Source organism: Mus caroli, unplaced genomic scaffold (assembly GCF_900094665.2).
Source record: "Mus caroli unplaced genomic scaffold, CAROLI_EIJ_v1.1 scaffold_7670_1, whole genome shotgun sequence".
Taxonomy (NCBI): domain Eukaryota; kingdom Metazoa; phylum Chordata; class Mammalia; order Rodentia; family Muridae; genus Mus; species Mus caroli.
In genome coordinates, this window is record NW_018389736.1 from 56,064 (window position 1) to 75,517 (window position 19,454).

Here is a 19,454-nt window from a genome sequence, read left to right on the forward strand (position 1 = left end):
AGGACACATGCTCCACTATGTTCATAGCAGCCTTATTTATAATAGCCAGAAGCTGGAAAGAACCCAGATGCCCCTCAACAAAGGAATGGATACAAATAATGTGGTACATTTACACAATGGAGTACTACTCAGCTATTAAAAGGAATGAATTTATGAAATTCCTAGGCAAATGGTTGGACCTGTAGGGCATCATCAAAAAGTGTGAGTGGGTGGCTGGGCGAGTGGGGGGAAGGGTATGGGGGCCTTTTGGAATAGCATGGGAAGTGTAAATGAGGAAAATACTTAATAAAAATATTGTTAAAAGTTCTAAATTAGTTTTATTAATCTGAGTAAAGCTTTACACTCTTAGGATTTCAACATACAATATTTTATACTAATCAAAAATATTGGAAAGACTTGTTATTGCCTTGGCTGGCTTATAACATATCGTCATTTTAATAAAGACATTGGTAAAGTTAAAAAAAATAAAGTACACAAACAACTTGTCCCTAGTTAGTTCCAGCTGAGATAATTCAAGCTCCCATGTACTGACCTAGTCAGAGGGGATGCTAAGTCATCTACAGTTAAGAGGGAAGAAGTGGGAACAGCTTATGGAGTTAGTCTAGTTGTCGACCAATTTGCATCTTTACCAACTCCCTTATAACCCTTCACATTCATACACTTTCACTGACACAAACTACAGATGTGCTTGTGGTATGTTAGGGTTTCTTTATTACCCTCTCCAGATAATTTGCTTTTCAGAATACAGTCCTGAAGAAAGCCTGGTAATTCTCCTGATGAAAGGAATCTCCTCTGTGCTGTTGGAATCTTGGATCCCGCAATTCCCTGAAACCACAGCTTACTTGTCAACACACTGATAAAGACATGGAATCTAGCACTGTATGTTGTTCCCTGAAAGTACACCACTTAGGAAGGTACCTTTGATTGGGCCAGCTCCCCAGTCATTCTATGAACACAGCCCCCTGCATCAGCACTGAGGGGTCCAGACATCCCTCCTGCCTTAATCCCCTCTTACATGCAACAGCAAAGTCACTGGGCAGAAAATTCTATTATAGAAAAGAGGGGAAGGTTCCCTTCAAAAAGAAGAAAAATAAACATATGCAGCTAGAGTCAAGAGCTCTGGGGTACTGGTTAGTTCATAATGTTGTTCCACCTATAGGGATGCAGATCCCTTTAGCTCCTTGGGTACTTTCCCCAATGATGATGAGGAGGGAAGAGTACAATCACAGCCTAGATGGCACCAGGAAATGTCATCATATGGGCATTAAGTGCCGAAATAGATAAATCATCTCAGTTTGTATTAATGTCCCTAAATGACTTCAGCTCCCTCTGTCTGATATGACTGTCTGTTATAGGATAATGACACTTGCTGTTTAAATTCATGAACTCATGGTCATATATAGTGCTCAATGGTAAACACACACTGTTCAATGCAAAGATGCTGCAGATATGAATGTCTCTCCGAGGCAACAGCAAAGTCACTGGGCAGAAAATTCTATTATAGGAAAGAGGGGAAGGTTCCCTTCAAAAAGAAGAAAAATAAACATAAGATAAAGCCAGAGTGACAAGCCAATCCCCTTACATTCATAGGAGCAGTCCCGTGTTGGAAATATCCCTGCCATCCTATCCTCTCGGAGCGGTAAACTCCTGCCTTTCTACCCCCTTGAGCAGCCAACAATTCATGAGTATCATCTGCAACCATGCCTTTTCTCCTCCTTTCTCTCTTCTCTTAACTTCTGTCTCCTTGAAGCTACCTGGCTCTGTGAGATGGTAAACCCCAATCCAGCTTCATTGTTTACAGAGAAATAACTGATCCTGACTGCTCTGGGTTCCTACTCACAAGGATCAGCTGAGATCCTCAGACATACTGGGGAAACCTGATTTTTACCAGGCAGAGAGGGAAATCACTCCCTGACTCTGGAAGACCCAGCTCTATTTCATTCCTTACACTCACTGACATCTAGTGGACACCTAACTGCAGAAGACTCCTGCAGTATTGACTGCTAGTAATTTTCCAAGCTGACCACTTCCATGTCCAAGATCTCCAGGGAGAGATCTCAGAGCGTGCAGAATGTTTGCTAGGCCTGATGGTGCAAATCTGTTGTCCCAGTAGAGAAGCTAAGCCAGGAAGATTGCAGCTTCAAAGCTAGTCTAGGCAAGGGGCCCTGGGCTCAAAATAAAACACACACACATAAAAAAGGAAGTTACGAGCCGGGCATGGTTGCACAGGCCTTTAATCCCTGTACTTGGGAGGCAGATTTCTGAGTTTGAGGCCAGCCTGGTCTACAAAGTGAGTTCCAGGACACCCAGGGATACAGAGAAACCCTGGTATGGATTGACCTTAGTTGCAGAACACTTGCCTAGCAGGTGTAAGCTGTAGTGTGTCTGTGATCTTGAGGTGAATTTATGCTTGCTAATTATTACTGTGTTAAATTTACACAATCAGGACCATCATGAACAATGAGCAGTCTTTAGCATTTTTTGTGTATCAGTTGTTCATTTATTCAATACATCTTTTCCTCAAATCTACTTTATGTATTTGTCATAGTATCTGATGGCTCTTTCTTCCAGTTCAGGTGTCTGGGACATCCACAGCTCTGTACACTCCTGGTCTCACCTGCAGTGTCCTGTGTCTGATGGGTCTATTCTCTCCTGGTCTCACCTGCAGTTTCTTGCTTCTGCATATTTTCCTTCTACATTTCTTTTGCATATATTCCTCTATACTGTTTTTAAAATTTTTAGCTGCATGCTGCACATTAAAGGACAAATGAGGCCGGAAAAGCTAAAAGTATTTCCACCTCTCAGAAAACACATGCCTTTTAATAAACTGTTGTAAGCAGCTATGCTGGGGGTGCACTCTTCTTCACAGAACTAGGCTTAAGTAGCCCCAGGTCCATGGTGGCTTGAATGGAAGGTTGGTCTCATCCTTCCAACCATGGCTTAGGACACCATCAACACAGCCAAACTGTACTTTTGGCTTTCACTTCTCTCTCACTTCCCAGCATTATAAACCAGCATGGAAGCTGCACAGGGAAATCTGAGGCTTGCAGCCAGCAGCTACTTCTCTGAGACTGGATTTCTCAGAAAGGGGAGTGCAAGTGTGAACTGAGTGTGTGCCCATGCAGCCTACAGAGAGGGCCCTGGAAAACCCTCCAGGGTCTAGAATCCCTCCCAATCAAAACAGGCTCAAATTCACGTGACCCCCTACACACACACACACACACACACACACAACCAAGCTTTACTCAAGGGGGTCAGCGCACAGCAAGACAGTTCAGCTAACTTAAAGAACCTACTGACAACCGGGCATAGTGGTTCACACCTTTAATCTCAGCACTTAAGAGAAGGCACGTGGATCTCTTTGAGTATAAGAGAAGTCTGATCTACATGACTTTCAGCACAGTCAGACCTAGAGTGAGACCCTGCCCTTGTAAATAGAATGTATTGAAACTCTACTGTATACAACATGGAGTCAAAATGTCCTTCAAGAGTGACTTTCACAGGTTGAAAGACTAGGGAATTGCACTTAAAAAAAAACTGATGTTGGGCTACACGTGACATGTGTCAAAGCTTCTACTGATACTAAAAATATTATAGTACAGTGCCACCTTTTGAGTAGGAGGATGAATTTGATCAGACGTGAAATTTCTATTGCCTATGTGTTTATTTATTCAATATGGGAAAGGGTTTCCCCAGCGGAAATGCCCAATATTGAACTCTGGGAGAGCTCAGTAGTAGAGCTGTTGCCTAGCAAGTAGTAAATCTGGGTTCTAACCTCAGCATTGTGTGGTATAACAAAATATATATAGAGAAGTAAGGTCCAATGTTAGTCTTTTGATTCTCTTGTACCTTTAGGAGACACTATTAAGTGGAAGAATCTGGCTATCAAAATGGATCAGTGAGTAAAGGAGCTTGCTCTCAAGTCTGACAATGTGAGTTCAGTGTTCTAAACTCACATAATGGAAGTAACGATGAAACTACTGTAAGTTGTCTTCTGACCTCTACATACATGGCATGGTGAACACACTCACGCATACACAAAAACACAATAAATAACCAACCAACCTGAACAGTGCTGGCAACACGGTGTCCATGTTCTCCTCTATCTGAGACCTCCAGCTCCACTTGCCAGGCCTCTCTACTAAAGCCAGGATTGCATCAAGTGCAAAGCAGCTCCAGGAAGTTCATACACCTGGGCCTTGTACTTTTGAGGGCATTCGGAAAGCAGGGTATCTTCTGTCAAGCAGTGCTGTCTCCGAGTACTCCAAGCCAACCTATTGAGCAAGCACAGAATACCCAGTCCAACATACAAAGTAACCCATAGTCTAAAATATCTTGAAAAACCTTTATATTTCAGATCAATTTCTAGCTTTAAGTTTTCAGATTAAGATTATCCTATCATCAAATTCATGGCTAAGTATCCTCAAAGTACAGGAAATGCCAAAGTATGAAACACTTCTGGTACAAACTATTTTGGATAAGCAATACTCACCTGTTGTTATTCTCAAGCTGTTACACACAAGGCTTTCTTGAGTGAAAGCACAAAAATGCCTGTCTCTCTCACATACATTTCTCTCACATACATACAACCATTTAAAAGAAACCGAATGCAGAATGGGGCATGCTGGTGATGATCTGTTGCCTGTCACTGGGCAGGCTGAGGCACATATATGCATGTGTGTATACATATTTCATACAAAAAATGAAATAATAAAGTGATGCAATGTAGAAAATTATAATTCTGATGATTAACAATGCATTCTGGTTATTATTGCATGCTTGGAGATATTTTCAAACATACACACAAAAGTGTGTGTATGTGTGTGTGTATGTGTGTGTGTCTGTATATGCATATGTATATGCATATGTATATGCATATGTATACCAGTGAAAAGGAATCCAGTAGAAATGTTTTCCTTATGCAAAATTGAAGGTAGAGGGCTACAGAAAGTTACTCCCACCATGACCAGGAGACATTAGATGAATGGGCTCATTCACTACTGGAACACATGGTTTGAGTCTACAATGTTTCCTAGAGGCTCTTGTATAGTGCACTTGTTCCCTAGTTAGTGGTGCTATTTAGCAAGGCTTGTGGAAACTGTATAAAGAACAGCTTTCCTGATAAAAGTGGATAATTAGGAGTGGCCTTTAAGGTTCCAGATATGATTCCAGCCATTCTGGTTTTCCTGGTCAGTCATGACATGAGCAATTACTCTCACATACAACACTGCCATTGAGTGAGCAACTCCCCCATGCCTGCTGTGCTATGACACACTGCAGAAATCTGAACATGAGTCAAAATAAACCTTTGCTCCATTTTTTCTGCCAGATGTTGAGTCACAGGTGCAAGAAAAAACTAAGGGGCTAGCAAGATGTTTCAGTGGGCTTTCTGGCTACATTTGTGTCAACTTGAGACAAGCTAAAAGTCTTCTGAGATCAGGGAATTTCAACTGAGAGAATGCCTCAATGAGATTGGGCTGAAGGCAAACCTGCAAGGTATTTTATTAATTAGTGACTGATGTGGTGGCCCAGTCCATTGTAGGTGGTGCCAATCCTGAGCTGATGGACCTAGGGTCTATAAGAAAACAGGCTGAGTTTGGCTGGTGACATGGCTCCATGTTTAAGAGACTTCCACAGGTCCTAGGTTCAGATCCCAGCAACCATATAGTGGCTCATAACTATCTGTAATGGGATTTGATTCCTTCTTCTCATGTTCATTAAGGAAGAACACTCACATACATAAAATACATAAATAAAACTTTAAAAAGAAAACAGGATGAAAAAAGCAATGGGCTCTGTATCCACTACTACCTCCAGATTCTTTTCCAGTTTGAGTCCCTGCCTTGGCTTCCCTCAATGGACTGTGACTCAGGATATGTGAGAGTGATACTTTCCTCCCCATCTTGCTTTTGGTTGTGGTGCTTCATCACAGTATAGAAACCCTAACTAAAGCAGTGTGCAAATGTGCTTGCTGGCAGCCCTAAGGACAAAAGCTGTTTCAAGGGCATACATACCTAAGGGAGAGCATCGACTGCTACAGCTGTCCTTAGACCTTCACACAAGTGCTGTGATACACACAGACCTACAGACTCCCATAATAACTAGAGAAGCAATAAACTAATCCAAGTTATCTGTTACTCTGCTGTACTTGCACACAGGCACCTGGCATAACTGTCTGCTGAGAGGCTTCATTCAGCAGCTGACAGAAACAGATGCAGAGACCACAGCCAAACATCAGGCAGAGTTCAAGGAGTCTTTTGTAAGTCAGAGGTAGGACTGAGCAAGCTGAAAATGTCAAGTATACCACAAGAACACCAACCTGGATCCATCACGACAAACAGAGACTGAACCATCAACCAAAGAGCATATACAGGCTGGACCTAGCCCCTCCCCTACACACTTGTAGCAAATGTGAGCTTGGACTTCATGTGGGTTCCCTAACAATTGGAACAGGGCTGTCTCTGACTCTGTTGCCTGCCATTGCATCCCTTCCCTCTAGCTAGACTGCCTGATCAGACCTCGATGAGGAGGATTTACTTAGCACTGCTTGGACCTGATGTTCCAGAGCAGGCTGATATCCCTGGGAGGCTTTGCCTTATCTGAGGAGAAAAGGAAGTTATAATGGTGGGAGGGATTTGTGAGGGTGGGGCTGGGAAGAGAGGAGAAAGGGGGCCTGAGACCAAGATGTAAAATAAATAAATAAATAAATAAATAAATAAATAAATAAATGAAAAATTAAGTGATTGAAAAATAGATGTCCTGGGGGCTCAGGAGATGGTTCAAGTGCCAAGTGAACTTGTTTTTCCAGAGGTTCCAGCCCCTACACTGTGTGGTACCAAACCACCTGTAACTTCAGATCCAACTAAGTTCTCTTTTGACCTCTATGGATACATGTATACACACATGTGTGCTCAAACACACACACACACACACACAGAGACACAGACACACACTCAAAGAAAACCATTTCTGAGACTGGAAAGACTTGGAGTTTAAGAACGCTGGTTACTCTTCCACAGGACCCAGGTTCTATTTCCCAGAACTCACATGGCAGTACATACTTGTGTAACACAAGTTCCAGGGATTCTGACTCCTTATAAATATATACATGCAAGAAAAACACCAAAGGACATAAAATAAATTTTAAAGATATGTAAATTATGGGGACTCATGCTAGGTAACTCTCCTAAGAGATGCCTAGGAATCAAAAATTTGAAGCCTTTCATTTGACTGCCTTTTCAGACAGGGTCTTGATGTGGATGCTAAGAGGGCCTCAAACTGTCATCCTGTACAAGCCTCATGAGTGATGGATTATTATAGGTGTGCACACTATCACCCTCATGATAAATTTATCAAATAAATCAGTGCATACCTCATTTGCTCAGTCTATCGCTGTCAAATATTGTTCCCAGTACTTTGCTCTCATAAACAAGAATCACGTAAATTCTAATAGGTACCTTTCTTCATACACTGATTTTTGGGAATGACAAAGTGAGCCTGTATCCTTGTTAAAAAGCAAAGATTTTAGCAAACAGGCCCCTGTGGTGTCACTATTGCTCTAAGGAACCCACCTGAGAATCACAGAGAACATTGACAGATAACCAAAGCGAAGCTAGATATTCTGAGAATCACAGAGAACACTGACAGATACCCAAAGCTAAGCTAGATATCTTAAAAGGGTCCATAAAGAGACTCTAATAACTGGGCTAGAGAAAAGGCTGGCCTTTGTGTCCCAGATCTACAGCTATTAGAATAACTTTTTGCCATTTATCATAACAGAACTAGCGTCCTGAGTCTTAAGAATGCTTTCTGGGTTAGGTGCAGTGGGAAAGACTGTAAATTGTAAGGCTCAGACAGGAATATTACACTTTCAAGCTCAGCCTCGACTACAGAGCAGGTGTTTAGGGGTAACACAAGGAGGCTTTGTCTTTAGAGTGAAATAAATAAATAAATTTAGAAGAGCTGGGACCATCAATGCCACCTGTAGTGAGCACAGTAAATCAAATGCCTTTTAGACATTTGAAAACAGTTTAGTCAAGGACTCCCACTGCACACAACGATGGCTGAAACTGTGAACCAGAACTCAGTTCCATCACTCACTCAAGATAACAAGACATATTCCTAGAATCCCATGACATCCACTGGACAGTGTATAAGCAGAGACCAAGATATGCTCTGCTTTGCATATCTGGAGAGATGCCACCTTGATCTACCCTGAAACTGGAGAATCTCCCTCAGGATCCTGATGCTTGAATCAAAAACTTCTACTAGAGTCTGGGCCTGACCTTCAGCTAAGATAAATGATACAGGCAAGTAGCCTTGGAGAGATGGGCTTAGGACTGTAGTTAAGAATTTAGGCTGTAAGATTTTGCTAAAAGGACCCAGATATAGATGTCTCTTGTGAGACTAGGCTGGGGCCTAGCAAACACAGAAGTGGATGCTCACAGTCAGCTATTGAATGGATCACAGGGCCTCCAATGGAGGAGCTAGAGAAAGNACCCAAGGAACTAAAGGGAAATGCAACCCTATAGGTGGAACAACATTATGAACTAACCAGTACCCCGGAGCTCTTGTCTCTAGCTGCATATTTATCAAAAGATGGACTAGTCGGCCATCACTGAAAAGAGAGACCCATTGGACTTGCAAACTTTATATGCCCCAGTACAGGGGAATGCCAGAACCAAAAAGGGGGAGTGGGTGGGTAGAGGAGTGTGTGTGTGTGGGGGGAGTGTATTGGGTACTTTTTGGATAGCATTGGAAATGTAAATGAGGAAAATACCTAATAAAAACAAAACAAAAAACAACAAAAAAACCCAAACAAACAAACAAAAAAACAAAAAACAAAAAATAAATAAATAAACAAACAAAAGAATTTAGGGTGTAAACCTTGGGTAAAGACCCTCAGCTTAATAAAATAAACTTTTACTAGCTACACTAGCAATCCACATCTACCTTCTGTCTAGCAACACCAACTAAACCTACTCTTTCTTTTTACCATTGAAAAGTAAACTTTAAAGGAAGTCATAAAAACTATTTAGTAGCAGAAATAGAACTAAATCCCACGCCACCATAACAAAGTGTGAATAATAATTTCGGAGTAAATTCTAGGCCACCCACAGTCACACTCTTGCTCACAAAAAAAAAAAAAAAAAAAAAAAAAAAAAGAATCCTAAGACCTCACTACAGCCATTACTGCCGATATCACAGGCCCACTTGTGCCCTCCCTCGTCCCCATCTATGCCAGCTCACCTCACTATACTTAATTATTTCTGACCTGCAGCCCTTGTGCTCCAGCAAGAGACAGTTGCGAACTGACCACAAAGAACAGCCACCACTCTTCAAAGTTCAGGCCTCTGTCAGCTCCGGAGGTAACCTCAAGCCGCATGTGCTGCCAGAGGCAGACACATATTGATGACATCATGTCAATGGCGTCAGTAAGGCGCCATTTCCGAAATCAGGTCGCAATTCATTGATGCTGGCTGGAGCAAGTAGGTGTGCTGTGTGTACCTTGTTTCTTGGGCATATTGGATTTTTCCAAAGGAAATGTAAACAAGAAAGTTGCTGAACAAAGCAAAGAAAGGGGGAGGGGGACAAAAAAACGAGCGAGCCTTGAAAAAGATGGATGTCATCAGGGTACTCCAGAAGCTAGCCAATAATGAAAGATAAATGGGATGAGAGATTCGGAATGGGCCCAGATGAGAGTATAGAGCGATGGGAACTAGAAGCTAATCTGTGAAATGGATCAGAAATACCTGTCTCAACATATTCCCAAGACAACTCCACAGGACTTTTGGGATAGCATTTGAAATGCAAATGAAGAAAATACCTAATTTTTAAGAGTTATATAAAAAATAAATAAAAATAATAAATAAATAAATAAAAAGTTTAAAAAAAGTACACAAAAGAAATCAAGGATCAGAGTGTGTAGGGAATGACAGCCTATGCCCCCCTGAACCAGGTCTTGATGCTGCTTCTCTGTCCTTCTCACTACCATCCCATTTCATAAATGGACGTTACAAATTCTATTTCGATGTTTCAGCTATGCTTTGTCAGTTGGGAAAAGCCTTCACCTGTGGCTCATAAAGACAACATATTCTTGAAATCTAAATTTTAAAAGGCCACTTCATCTTTAACTTTACTTCCCCATAAATGAGAGAACATGTATATATATTTAAAAAAACAAATTGTCCTGATATCAACGATGGTTCGTTCAGCCATCTATGCTTTTAAACTACCGCAAAGATTGTGTTCTGTATTTGGATTCCCTTATTTTATCACAGAGAAGGCATGGGTCCACTATTGATACATTACCCTAAAGTTGGCAGTTAGCCTCAGACTTGTCCTTATTCTTTGGATAGTGCAAAAAGAACCCAGCATATGGCCCAGGGAAGAGACTGGGCCTCAGGAAAGAGGGCTGCAGCAGATGAAGGCCAATTGAGGTACCTGTTGCCCAGTGAGGTACTTGCTCCAACTCAAGAGGAAGGGAAACTAGAGTGTTTTTGGGACAGGATGCAACTGTGAAGTGTTTTTTCCCAGTCTTCCCTAGAAATCCACATAACTTGACATTGCTGTGTCTGTTGCTGAAAGTGAGTAGCTCCCAAGATAAACTTCACACTTTTTGCCTACAAATGGGGTTGGGCAGACCTCTCCAACAGCAGTCACACAGAGTCCACAGGGCTGAAAACCAAGAAAAGAGGACTTTGAAGCTCACTGTCAGAATTCCTCCTCAAAGGACTTGACTTTCCTGGAAACCCCCTTCCCTCTAGTTCTGGAGTGGCTTATTTCCCTAATAACTCCAGCTCCCTTCCCCTTTAAGCTGGTCATGACTGATTAAATAACCAATATCATCCATATATCATGCTTCCTTCCAACAACGCTTAGAAAAATCTTGCATTACAAATTATTTTGAATCCTCAGTAGAGGATCCCTAAAGAAGCAGGACAGGATATCAGTGTTTGACCTGGCTGCATGTGGGACACTGTCACAATTAGCATGTGAGTGTTTCTTTTACATCTTGTCAGTTGGGTATAGCAAACACTTGGTAGAAGAGACTTGTGAGCCTCAGTAGGTAGGCAGATGAATCATCAAAAATAGTCTCTCTCTGGAATGGAATATGAGGGCTCTGATCTAAGAGCAGAACTGTGAACCACACTACCGCATCTCTTAGCAGGAACTGGGAATCTAGCAGGCTGGGCCCTTTGTGTGAGCATTCCTGAAGCAGCATACTAGACTGGAGCCAACAACACTGTAAAGCCATATGCAGCACAAAGCCATGATTTTGGATTTTTTTTTACTTGTGAGAAGCCAATGCAGAAGAAAAAATCCAAAGGCCTCTCTGCCAGAGGAGAAACATGCTGCCCTTTGATAATAAAGCAGAGCAACAGAGGTATGCCAATCTTTCCCAAAGGTCTTGCCATCCACCATTGCATAGTCTTCCTGATCAGAATGTGGACTGGGGAGTCCAGGACTCTCTGGATATCCCTGCCTATTTAGTCTCAGGGGCTCTGCCTTGGGCCACAAAGGAGCACCCTCTCCCTACCAATAGCCTTGTATCTGGTTTTGGCCTCTAAAAAGCAGACATTGGTGGACTAATTAATCATTTAGCATCTGTCCTATATATATAACTTATTTACATTCCAAATGTTGCCCTACTTTGCAGTGCCCCTTCCAACCATTCTGCACCCCATTCCCCTTCCCTTTGCCTATAAGGGGGTACTTCCCCACTCACCTACTCACCCATCAACTGCCACCTTACTCACATCTACATACGTCTTCCCTGGGACATCAAATCTCTGAAGGATTGGGTGCATCCTCTCCCACTGAGGCCAGACAAGGCAGTCCTCTGCTACATATGTGTCTGGAGCCATGGAACAGCCATGTATGCTCTTTGGTTGGTGGATTATCTTCTGGGAGCTCAGAGGGTTATATCTGTTAGTTGATATTGTTGGTCTTCCTATGAGGCTGCCATTCCCTTCAGCTCCTTAAATCCTTCCCCTAACTCTTCCACAATGGTCTCTGATTTCAGTTTAATGGTTGGTTGTAAGCATCTGTCTCGGTCAAATGCTGGTAGAATCTCTCAGAGGTCAGCCATGCTAGGCTCCCGTCTGTAAGTACAACATGGCATCAGTAACAGTGTCATTGTTTGGTAACGGCCAATAGGATGGATGCCAAGTTGGACCAGTCTCACTGGACGTTCTTTCTTTCATTATCTGCTCCATTTTTGTCCCTACATTTCTTTTAGACAGGAACATTTCTGGGTTCAAAATTTGAAGGTAGCATCTTTCCACTGGGGGCATTGTCTATGGACTGAAGGTGGTCCCTTCAGGTTCCATCTCCTCCCTGTTGGGCATTTTGGATAAGGTCATCCTCATTGAGTCTTAAAAGCCACTCACATCCCAATTATCTGGGGCATCCTAGAGGTTCCCTCTGTACCCCAAGTCCCGAAGCTGCATATTTCCATTCATTCTCCTGGCCCTCTGTGATTCTCTCCTGTATCCTCCCATTCCTGCTCTGGGCCCCCTTTCCACTTCCCCTCACTTCTCCCAACCAGGTCCCTCCCTTCCTCTGATCATTTTTGTTTCCCCTTCTAAGTTGATGGAAGCATCCTCACTGGGGCCTTCCTTCTTGTTGAACTTTTTACAGTCTGAAATTTTTATCATAATTATTCTGTAATTTTTGGCTAATATCCACTATGCATGTCCTCTTAGATCTGGGTTACCTCATTCAGGATGATATTTTCTAGTTGCATCCATTTGCCTGAAAAATTCCTTATGTCCTCCTTTGTAATAGCTGAATAGTATTTCATCATGTAAATGAACCACATTTTCTGTATCCATTCTTTGGTTGAGGGACATCTAAGTTCTTTCATACTTTTGGCTATTATGAATCAGGGTACTATGAACATAGTGGAGCATGTGTCCTTGTGGTTTGGTGGAATATCTTTTGGGTATATGCCCAGAAGTTGTATAGCTGGTTCTTCAGATAGAACTATTTCCAATTTTCTGAGGAGGTACCTGATTGATTTCCAGAGTGGTTGTACCAGTTTGCAATCCCACTACCAATGAAGAAGTGTTCCTCTTTCTCCACATCCTCACCAGCACGTGCTGTCACTTGAGTTTATCTTAGCCATTCTGATTGGTTTAAGGTAGAATCTCATGGTAATTTTGATTTTCATTACCCTGGTGTCTAAGGATGTTGGACATGTCTTTAAGTGCATCTTGGCCATTTCCTGAGATCCTATTTGTTAAATGTTGATCTTAGAGCATGAGCTAATGACATTCTGTTCAGGAAATTTCCCTCTATGCCAATGTGTTCAAGGATATTTCCCACTCTCTTTCTATTAGATTCAGTGTATCTGGTTTTATAGTTAGCTCCTTGATCTACCTGAGCTTTGGAGAAGGAGATAAATATGGATCAATTTGCATTCTTCTACAAGGAGACCACCAGACAGAGCAGCATCATTTGTTGAAAATACTGCCTTTTTTTTCCTTCTATGTGGTTTGGCTTCTTTGCCAAAGATAAAGTGTCCATAGGAGTGTGGGTTTATTTCTAGGGCTTCAATTCTATTTCATTGATTGAATAATCTGCCTCTGCACAAATATCATGAGGTTTTATCACTATTGCTCTGTAGTACAGCTTGAGAGAGTGAGTACAGCTTGAGAGAGTGAGCTCTTGTAGTACAGGGAGAGTGAGTCCCCCCAGAAGTTCTTTTATTGTTGAGCATTTTTTGCTACCCTGGGTTTTTTTAATTTCTCATATAAAGTTCAGAATTGATCTTTCTATGTCTGTGAAGAATTATCTTGGAATTTTGATAGAGATTGCATTGAAGAGGTAAGAGGGCCATTTTTACTATGTTAATTCTGCCAATTTATGAGCATGGGAGATTCTTCCACCTTCTGAGGTCTCCCTCAATTTCTTAATGGGCTTGGAAGTTCTTGTCATACAGAATGTTCGATTGCTTAATTAGAGTTACACCAAGATATTTTATATTATTTGAGTCTATAGTCTAGGGTGTTGTTTCCCTAATTTCTTAGCCCATTTGTCACTGGTATAAAGGGAGGCTTCTGATTTATTTGGGTTATTTTTTTTAAGCATCTAAAACAATCTTTATTCTCCCAGCAGTGTGGAACAGTTCTTTCCCTGTTTACAATAAGCAAATTAAAGTGATTGGGCAGATTAAATCAAATCTCCATGCTTATACAGAATAGTCCATTTGTTAGCTTATGCAAAAGGCATGAAAAATAGATATCAAGTCAGTGTACTACAAATATACGTGTGAAAAGTTATGAAATGCTTCTTTGTCTAAGGTTTCAATCGAGTAAAACATTGGATAAATGGTACAGGTGATAACCTGAAAGATCCAGAAATTGAACGTTTAGACCAAAACAGTGCTGTTAACATTTGTCTCCATTTGGAAGCAGCAGATGCTAATGGAATGCAATGCAGATTACTTAAAGTTCGCTCACATCACACATTCAATTAGAGCAAGAAGAACATAACATGTGGTGTCAGACTAAGACATAAATATTTTTGCTTGAACATAAAGACTGTGTAGCACATGGGACATTTGTCTACTGCTTCAGCACACTGTTTACAGGTGACCAGATGTCCACAAGGAACAAAAATGACAGCAATATTTCTATCCATACAGATTTTGCAAAGCTTCTCCCCTTGTAGGCACCTTACATGCTCTTCAGTACTAATGTCTTTCTGCAATGAAGGTTCACTTGACTCATTCTGCCTAAATTAAATTAAATTAAATTAAATTAAATTAAATTAAATTAAATTAAATTAAAGCCAGGGGTGGAAAATGTTGGGAAGCTTGGCTGAAGAGGAAATAAAAAGTGAGCAGGAGGTGGTGGAGGGAATGGATATCACTACTCACTCCAAAGATCCTGTCTCTACAGAGAAAATAGCTCCAAAATGGAAGTTCCCCAGCCTTCCACATTCCTCCAATGACTACTCACTCCAAGGCTCATCTGCAAGCTCCATTAAAAAGAAAAAGACACCCGGCTTACTGAACAGTAGCAATAAAGAACAGTCAGAGCTAAGACATGGTCCGTTTTACTGTATGAAGCAGCCACTCCCCCATAGACCCTGTTGATGTTGTACTGCAGGCCAGATGGAATGACTTCTATAGCTGGGTTTGTCACCAGGAAGGACAAGCCCTTTGCTGTGAGCAATGTCTCAGGGTTTATCACACCAAGTGTCTGACGTGGACATCAGAACCAGAGGGGGACTGGTTTTGTCCTAAATGTGAGAAGATTGCAGTAGCAGAAAGCATGGAGACACAGAGCAAAGCCATGACCATGCTGACTATTGGACAGCTGTCCTACCTGCTCAAATTTGCCATTCCGAAAAAGAAGCAGTCAGGGATGGATGCATTTCAGAAGTCCATTCCATTGCAACAGCATCCCGACTATGCAGAATATATTTTCAACCCTATGGATATTTGTATATTGGAAACGAATGCAAAAAGGAAGATGTTCAGCTGTACAGAAGCCTTCCTGGCTGGTGCCAAGTGGAGCCTGCATAACTACATTATTAATAATGGGGGAAACCACAAGTTGATGCAAATAGAAAAAGTTGTCATCAAAATGAATGAAATTGAAGTATGCCCAGAATGTTATCTTGAAGCTTGCCAAAAGATGAGACAACTGGTTTTGTGAGTCCTATAGCAATCCGTACCTTTTGGTCTTGGCGAAACTGAAAGTGTTTTCATTCTGGCCAGTGAAAGCTCCGAGAAACATAGATGGGCAGGTTGATGCCCATTTATTTGCACAACATGACAGAGCCTTGGTTCCAGTCAATAATTGCTACCTCATGTCTAAAGAAATCCCCTTTTCTGTGAAAAAGACTAAAAGTATCTTAAACAGCACCCTTCGAGAGATGGAAGTTTACTTGGGAACATACAGAGGAAGTTTGGGGTTTTTAATTACTTCCTGTTCGGGACGCCCTACAGGCCCAATAACCAGTACCAAACGCTGCTTGATACCAGCAACCCAGCATCGGCACTGTCAAGACAGACAAGCAGGAGAAGGTAAAGCTTAATTTTGACATGACAGCGTCCCCTAAGATCATTCTGAGCAGGTCTCTTCTGAGCGGGTTTGGCGGGTGGGGAGGGGGGTGTCAGGTCTCAAGATCTCCCTGTCTGACATGCCACGTTCCCTGACCAGTATGAATTCTTCTGTGCACACAGGCTCCGATGTGGAGCAGGGCCCCGAGAAAGAGGCCCCATCCAGCCACTTCAGTGCAAGAGTCTATGGACTTCTTTGATAAGAGCACAACTTCTCCAGCCTCCACGAAGACTGAGCAAGCAGGGAGCTTGTCTGGCAGCCCGAAGCCTTTCTCTCCACAAGCGCTGAACCTGGTTTGATGCAAACCTGAGATGGACCTGAAGGAGCTGAGCAAGTCAGTCCTACAGCAGGCAGACCCTGTCCCCCTCATCTCTCCCAAGCAGCAGGTTCGAAGCCAGTACCAGCTCAGCCTGGTAAATACCATAGAGTTGCAAAGCACAGCTATGCATAAATGAGATCTCAGAGGATGTTTGCACAGCCGTGGAGTACAGTGATTCCGAGGGTTCAGAAAAGTCAGAGAGCAGTGACAGCGACTACGCCAGCGATGAGGAACAGAAGCCCAAGAATGAGCTGGAGGACCCCGAGGTCAAAGAAGGGAGTTTGGTAGACAAAGAGGCCACTACCATCAATAGGAGCCCAAACCCACAAACCAAGTGGAGGTCAAAGAGGAAGTAAAGAGTAACTCGCCTGTCAGTGAGAATGTAGACCCCACACCCGCCAAGGACAAGGCCAGTCCTGAGCCTGAGAAGGACTTTGGAGAGAAAGCAAAGCCATTACCTCATCCCACAAAGGACAAACTAACCGGAAAGGATGAAACAGTTTCTCCCACAGTGCGCTTGGGCTTGGTTTCAGACTCAGAGAACGCACTTGTCATAGACTTAGGAGAAGATCCTTCTGGGCAGGAGGATCGAAAAACAAAAACAAAACAAAATAAACAAAACAACAACAACAACAACATCAACAAAAAAACCAAAATAAAAAACAAAACAAACAAAGCAAAAGAAAAAACAAAAACAGGAAAGAGTCCAAGGTGCCATCACCTAAGCAAGATGCCACCTTCCACTTCAGCAGGCAACCAGCCTCCCCCTGAGACGCTGGTACTCACTCACTGAGCCACACAAGAACCTGCAGCTAGGGTCACCATGGCAGCCACCAGCAGCACGATGTCTACCTTCACGGTCACAGCGCTGGTTACCACCATCACAGGAAGCCCAGTGAAGAAGCAGAGACTGCTCTTACTCAAGGAGACTGTCCTAGCTGTGCAGCAAGTGGGACGTGTGGAATGCAACAACTGTTCAGCAGAAGGAGATCAGCCCATTCATGTCCACTATCACGCTGGTCACCAGCTGGTGACCAGCACACAGCCAGCAACCCCAGTCAGCAGTTCGGTCTTTACAAGCACCCTAGCATCCGGGATCAATGCTGACCTGCTGCACATTGCTACCGCCTCACCCAACGTGGCTGCACATTGCCAAGTACACTAGCAAACTGATGGACACCATAAAGGGGACGATGACAGAAATCTGCAATGATCTCCCCAATAACACCACTGGGAGCAGAATAGCTGAGATTCGAAGGCTGGGGATTGGGATTGAGAAGCTGCAGTGGCGGCACCAGCAGGAGATCCCCGAGATGAAGCAGGACTTGGAGTTGACCATGGCTGAGATGTGGCAGAGCCTGGAACAGGAGCGGGATGAAGAAGCTAAGGTGAAGAAGCAGCTGAAGCTGGAGAACCAAGAAGCAGTGGTGTGGCAACTGCAAGAAGGAGGCCATTTCCACCGGCTACTCCAGGACTACCCCTGTCAGCAGGCCCACTGGTCCGAGCACATGAAGTCCTGTACCCAGTCTGCTACAGTTGGTTACTGCCCTTCACCAGGAATCAGATGCCAAACCAAGCACAGAAACAGGAAAAAAGTCATCACAGGGCAGCTCCAGCAACCCACAGTCAGCACCTTCAGAACCAGCAAGCGCCCCCAAAAAGAAAAGAGTCAGCAGACAAGAACAAAGACAGTAACTATGACCTTTCAACCATTCTGGCTCAGGAGAGATGCTCTTCTCCATGCTCTTAGGCTCTAAACAAGACCTTGTTAGCAAAAGGTGTGACAAACAACCTGCCTAGACCCCAACCACTACAGACCACCAGCCTCACCCCAACTACCCAGACCAGAAATCCCATTCCCCGGAGCAGCAAGTCAGGTTTGTGAAGCATCAGTGAGGAGGAATGAGGGTCATCTCACTTTGAAAACAGTGCAGAGACTAGCACAAAGAACATCATGCCCAAAGAGTCCCAGGAGTCTCTGCCATCTTTCGAATTCCCAACACTCAGACTCTGCCCGTGGGCTTGGCTGCAGGACAGCAACTTGACTCATCCCAGCTCCTGCCTTGGCTAGGACGGCTCTACCCTGTGAGCCAAACAGTTTAGGTGTAAGTAGGTACACTTTGATGTCACTGACCTAGCATACTTTTCCTTTTCATATCTATATGGACCTTAACTTCTTAAAAAAACAGAAAAGCAAACACACACACACACACACACACACACACATAGAACGCTTTCATAATCCAAGGGCTGGATAGTGAGCCCACTGGACTCACAGTGGTGGCAGGACTGGTCCCAGGGGTGGCTATTCTCACATAGGCCCTTGTCATCGGAAACCCAGGGGAGGGAACCACTGTTGCACACTATGATCAGGGCTGTCAGGCTGTGCTGTCATGGACCTACCACACCCAAGCCATCTATCCACCTCTCAGCTATCCACCCCTCAAGATCCTATGATACGATGTTCTAAAACACAAGCTAGCTGGGCTCAAGAGACACAGAACGAAGTGTGTGTGTGTGTGTGTGTGGTTTGTTTCCAGCTATGGTTCCGTTAATGCTACATCTGCTATAGTTAAATTTTGTATGTTGTGTAAAACGAGCATCAATCGAGGCAAAAGGTGAGGTGTATATATCAGGAAAAATATTAATTGTATATCATTCCAGTAAATTCCATTGTACATTTTAGTTTCTGTTTACTTTCTCTTCATTGTTGATAAGAGAATGCAAGCTGCACATTGTCCAGCTACTTTACCCCTACAAGAGAAGAAAGGAAGAAACACTAGAAGAAAACAGGAGAGAGAGGGAGAAAGGGAGAGGGAGGGGGACAGGGAGGAAGGGAGGGAGGGAGGGAGGGAGGAGGGGAGAGGGAGGGAGTGAGTGAGTTAGGGAGTTAGGGAGGGAGAGAGAGAGGGAGAGAGAGAGAAAGAGAGAGAGAGAGAGAGAGAGAGAGAGAGAGAGAGAGAGAGAGAGGGAGAGAGAATTCTTGAATGTGAATTGTGGTTGTCAACAAAACAAAACAACAACAGCAAAAACAATCTAGACTAGCTGGCCTTATTTGG

At 43.1% G+C, this 19,454-nt stretch overlaps 1 pseudogene; it reads left to right on the forward strand.

Annotated features, from left to right (window-relative positions):
- The first annotated feature begins 14,827 nt into the window (after positions 1–14,827).
- LOC110288270 lies at positions 14,828–18,466 on the forward strand (annotated as a pseudogene).
- Positions 18,467–19,454: the final 988 nt, after the last annotated feature.